Genomic DNA, 6,000 nt, shown 5'->3' on the forward strand with positions numbered 1-6,000 from the left:
GGCTAGAGGATGAAGCTAGACAAATGGAGACGAGACATACGGTGAAAATTTTTAACAATGAGGCGAATTAACCATGGGAAATAATTTTCCTGGGGAGACAGTGGATTTTCTGTCACTTTCAGTCTTTAAATTAATGCTAGATAGCTTTCTAAATGGTGAAGGAGAAAATCTGTGTTTGTATGTGCTCTGTGTGTGTGTGTGTGTTTATGCATATGTGTGTGTTTGCTTATTTGTGTGTTTGTACATGAGTGCATGTTTGTGTTTTTATGTGTGTGTGTGCGGAAACTTCGTTGACTGTGGTTGACATTATCAGCCAAGCGTTGGCGTTACCGGAAGAGCTTGATGAAAGTGGGGAGTGCGCTGTGTTTCACGGTCTGTTGGAGATAGAAAGGGTGTTCCTTGTGAGAGTTTGGAGTCTGCCACAAAGAGAAGTTAGTGCAGGGAGTGGGTGTGACGCTCCAGGAGGGAGGAGTGCCTTACTTTTCATGTCTTTGTTTCCAAACTGTTGAATTTCAAAGAAGCCTGAGTTGGAAGTGAGTTGGAAGCCAAGTGCCTATGCAGTTGTGTGTCTACTTCCCTTTAAGGTTCGCGTGGTTGGGTGCGGCACTTACGGAAAACTTAAATGACTTTTAAAGAAGAGTTTTGTGGCAGTACATGGGAAATACCCGTCACTCGCCAAAGCGGCCCTCTCCGAGCAGTTCCATAGCCTGAGGCTGGACCGGGGCCTCCGTGTGAAATGTATCAGAGCTGAAGGCCATGCCCTGGCGAGCTGGGATGAAATCCTGTCTCACCATCCTACAGAGCGAGGAGCGGATGGGAGGCAAGAGGCATTAAAGCCCCTGAGAAGCAGCTTCCCCTCTTTCTGCCACTCCTTGCTCTGCGATGCCATGTCTCTCCGGGCGCAGGAACAGGCGGCGGGGTCCCCGGCTGTCAGCGAGCAGAGCTGCAGGGGGACCTGGTTCTTGGCGGGGTCTGCAGAGATGGTGACTCGGCCCTGGAGAGACGGGGCGTAGTTTGCCCCCCTGCTCTATGGATATGCCCGTCCCGTCCACTCCTGCCCTTGTGGACTGCCAGATCCAGTGCCAGAAACAATACTGAGCAGAGCTGGAGACCCCGGAGACAACGCAGGTCAGGGTGAGGGTCTCTCCAGGCTTCACCGCCCTCGGGCTGGACTGGACCAGCTGCACCCGAGAGAGGACACCTGGGAAAAGGAGAAAAAGGCAAAGATAATATTAGCCAGTGAACAAATCCGTGGGTCTGTCCCTAGTTTCCCCACTGTCCCATAGACACTCACAGGTGAGGGCAGAGAACAGGGAAACGAAAAGCAACAGAGATTGCAGTCTCGTTTCCATGGAAAGAGGGAAACTCCCCAGCGGGTAGGAACGAGCAGGTCTGTGTCTGGGGGGAGACTGAGGCGCCTACAATGAGAGGTTTGTGTTTAAAGAGGACCCCCCGCCGGCAGAGATTTGCATGTGTATTTCTTAGAGTGGGTCTAAGAGATGAGGGGGGTGAGCGCTCAGCACATGGCGCTGTCCCCTCGGGGACAAGGGTCCCCTTTACACCCCAGAGAGACCAGGCGCTCAGCCCACCTGTAGTGACAGAAGGTGGCTGGGAGGGTAGGAAGGAGGGTCCAGGGCCCTGGACTGGAACTGAAGAGAACTCCATAGGCTAAAGATTGGCATGTGGGTGTCACCCAGGGAGGATAAACTCCCAGGGAGACAAGTCTCCAGGCAGTGCTGTGGAGGAGAGTCCTACATCGCTTTCGTCTCTGAGCAAGTGACTGTCTCAAGTCAATAGGTGACTCGCCAACACAGAAGTGGCTATTGCCAAATGTGCTGGTTAAATAAAATAAATACAAATAGTCCCTGGGAAAGGCCAAGTGAGATGAGACGCTCCTAGGAATGTGAGATCGGGAGGAGACGGAGCTTCAGGAAAAGGGTGGTTTTAGGTAGCAGAACCCAACATGCCCCTGCAATGAATGGGGAGGGGATGGGGCAGCCCCGGGCTTGGTCAGAGCAAGGGCTGTGAGTGCAGGGACCCAGACAGAAAGAGACACTAGAGGGGGATGGGCCGCTCAGTGTGTTAGGGTGCTGAGTACAGCAGGGCAGGTGCTCTCTGAGCCAGGGAGAGGGACCGACTGCCGCCCCCTCAGGGAGGCGGTGAGTTGGGGGGGGTATTACTATAGAAATGTGTGTCGTTAATCACGTCTTCTGCAGGGAGACCTTTGTACAGTGCCCCCCACATCACCCCAAGCTGCCTTTGCTGCTTGGTGTAACTCTGTATGTCCCGGTGTCTCCCCGTGTCTGTGCCTGGACCCATTTGGCTACGAGCAAAGAATTTTATTTCCCGGCTAAGTTCCGCTCGAGTCCTCGAAGGTGAATCGTGGGTGGAGAACCGGGCAGCGGCTGGGTGCATTTTGGAAAGAGCTGGGGATCTGCCTGGTTTTTCCTACTCTGCTCGCGGTGTGTGGCTCTGTCTGGGGCTGAGCGATCCCTGCTAACCTCGCCTCGCCGGGCTGAGTAGAGGCCGCCCCGGTTTTTGTACCGGTCCCTGCATTGCTCTGTGTGTCCGGCGCAGGACCTGTCGGCGGCTGTCAGCGAGGAGAGCGGCAGGGAGAGCGCATGTTTAGCCGTGTCTCTGGAGAAGCTCAGGCGGCTCTGGAGAGATGGGGCGTAGCCTGTGCCCCCGGCAGAGCCTATACATCTGACCAGTCCAGCCCTTCGCCGGGGGCTGCCGGTCCTAGAGCCAGGCACAGCTGCGGTCAGTGGTGGAGACACCCGAGACAGCGCAGGTCAGGGTGAGGGTCTCTTCACCACGCTCGGGCCGGACTGGACCAGCTGCACCTGGGAGAAGACATCTGGGGAAAGGAAAACAGAGCGTTAAGGCCCCAATTCTGCTTCCAGGCGTTGATCCTGTCTCCCAAATCTCCCCTGGACACGCACCCGGGGCAGCGGCCAGTGACAGCACGAGGGGGAGCAAAGATTTCATGTTGGTCTTCAAGTAAGACGCAAACCAATGAAGATGTGGGTCAGGCCCTGAGCAGGCAGGTCCTGGTGAGAACCCAGGAGCTGCTCTTTACACGGGGAACGGGGAAAATCTGTGTGTGTGTGTTACATGGGGAACGGGGAAAATGTGTGTATGTGTGTGTTACATGGGGAACACAGGCCTGAGATTTGCATAAAACACCCCAACCTCCCCCTTCCCTCTTGAAAAGGAGCTGGAAGAAGGAGCAATCTCCGGCGCCCATTGGCCAGTCTCCCCTCATTAGCTGTGTGACAGGGCGGGGGGTGAACCAAGCATTAGCGACCGGCTCATCAGCACGGCCGGGTTCCATCTGTCCAGGGTCTGAGGCTGGCGCCCATCACCGCGAGCATCCCCCCCACCCGCCAGGGACTAGCATGTGGGTATCCCCGAGTGGGGATAAACTTCCCGGGAGGCTGGAGTGTTGTGTGGGGGATGGAAGAGTCAGACCCGCCCCCCGCGTCTGGGATTGTAAAATAAACATCTCAGCAGCGGGTGCTGCACCCGTGGGTGGGCAGAGACAATAAGGGGAATGGATGTCCCGATGCTGAGACTCTCCTCGGAGTAGCTAATGGGCGAGGAAAGGTCCGGGTTAGGAGCACAGACTGAGGAATAGCTCTGGGGAAAGGGGAGGGAACTGGGCCCTGAGAATAGATGCAGTCTTTGGCCAGGGGTTGTAGTGACAGGAATGAGGAACACGGGAAATGGAAAGCTTTCCCTGGGGGCCTTTTTAAACAGACACACAAGGCACAGTCAATCTGTGGAACTCCTTGCCAGAGGATACTGTGAAGGCCAGGGAGAGCGCATGTTTAGCCGTGTCCCTGGAGAAGCTCAGGCAGCTCTGGAGAGATGGGATGTAGCCTGTGCCCCCAGCAGAGTTTATATACCCGAGCCACTCCAGCCCTTTGCGCGGGGGGCTGCTGGACCAGTCCCAACCATAACCGCTGCTAGTGATGGAGAACCCGGAGACAGCGCAGGTCAGGGTGAGGGTCTCTCCAGGCTTTGCCGCCCCCGGGCTGAACTGGACCAGCCGCAGCTGGGAGAGGACACTTGGGGAAAGCAAAACGAAGCAAGGAAGGAATTAGCCACTGACTGTGTGTGTGTCCCTAGTTCCCCCACTGCCCCAGAGAGACTCACAGGTTGGGGGCAGAGAGCAGGGAAAGGAAAAGCAGCAGACATGTCATTCTCATTGTCATGCAATGAGGGAAACTCCCCAGCAGGCAGGACCAGGCAGGACCGGGCAGTTCTGTGTCCGGGGAGAGACAGAGGCTCCTAGAACCAGGGGTTGGTATTTAACCAGGAACCCCGGGGGCAGGGATTTGCATGCGGGTTCCCCAGGGTGGGTGTAAGAGATGACAGGGGTGAGCGCTCAGCACACGACGCTGTCCCCTCAGGGACAGGGGTCCCCTCTACCCCCCCGAGAGCCCGGGTGCTCAGCTCAGCCCACATGTGGGAGGAGGTGGCTGCGGAAGGGTGGGTTGGAGGGTCCAGAGGACAGTCGCCAGGGCTGGGACTCAGGGGAACCCACTGGGACCAGGATTTGACTCTTGGTTTCACCCGGCGGAGATACTCTAACAGGGAGAGCTCTGACTAGGCCGTGCTGTCTGGTGGGCAGGAGAGCCAGGGTGGGAGGCAAAGCCCAGTGCAGGCCATGCTTGTCTCTCCACTGGAGAAGTACCTGCTGCCGAATATAAAAAAATATAAACAACGCCCAGGGGCCAGGAAGTGGAGCGACGCTCTCCTGGGAATGTCCGATGTGGAAGGAGCCAGAGCTGCAGGGCCAGAAACTTCCTTTGTGGGATCAGAGAATTGGGACCCGAGTTCTCAGTCTGAGAACCAACTTTAATGGAAAGGGAGGGGATGGGGCAGAGAGAGGAGAAGCAAATTCTGGGCTTTGCCTGAACCAGGGCGGTCATGGCAGCCATGCCGGAATGAGACTTCCCCAAAGAACTACGGAGCACGGTAGTTGGAAGTTAAGCTGGTATTGACTTGACTAGTGCCTTTTATGCAGCCTGTCCTAAAACTAGGCAAGTGTCACGGAGTGTGGGGGAGTCCAGGCCCTGCACCCCTCTTCCTGGGATCCACTGAGACTCTCAGCCAGCCAGTAAAACAGAAGGTTTATTGGACAACAGGAACAGTCCACAACAGAGCTTGTGGGTACAACCAGGACCCCTCAATCACGTCCTTCTGGGGGAGCAGGGAGCTTAGACCCCAGCCCTGGGGTTCCCTGTGTTCCTCCACCCAGCCCCAAACTGAAACTAAACCCACCCAGCAGGTTCCCTGCTGCAGCCTCTGTTCACATTCCTGGGCAGAGGTGTCACCTCCCCCTCCCCCTCCTGGCTCAGGTGACAGGCTCTCAGGTCTCCCATCCCCAGGGCACATTCCCAGGTCAACACTCCCCCCTCCCTGCTGAGTCACATCGTCACATCTCTCCCCCCTTCGAGACTGAACTGAGCGGGGTCACTCTGATCTGTGACCTGGGGAAGTTCGGGGCCCCCTCTCCGGGACAGCGCATCCGCTATCAGGTTGGCACTTCCCTTCACGTGGACCACGTCCATGTCGTAATCCTGCAGGAGCAGGCTCCATCTCAGGAGTTTGGCGTTGGCTCCTTTCATCTGGTGCAGCCAGGTCAGGGGAGAGTGGTCGGTGTACACGGTGAAGTGCCGCCCGAAGAGATAGGGCTCTAGTTTCTTGAGGGCCCACACCATGGCCAGGCACTCCTTCTCGATGGCTGCGTAGTGTTGCTCCCGGGGTAGCAACTTCTTGCTCAGGTACACGATGGGGTTTCTCTCCCCCTTTTCATCCTCCTGCATTAACACCGCCCCCAGTCCCGTGTCGGAGGCGTCGGTGAACACCACAAAGGGCTTGTCAAAGTCTGGGTTTGCCAGAACTGGGCCACTGACCAGAGCCTCCTTCAGCGCCCAGAAAGCCACCTGGCACTGCTCGGTCCAGACCACCTTGTCTGGCTTCCCCTTCTTG

This window comes from Lepidochelys kempii, chromosome 13, assembly GCF_965140265.1.
Source record: "Lepidochelys kempii isolate rLepKem1 chromosome 13, rLepKem1.hap2, whole genome shotgun sequence".
In the NCBI taxonomy this organism is placed as follows: Eukaryota; Metazoa; Chordata; order Testudines; family Cheloniidae; genus Lepidochelys; species Lepidochelys kempii.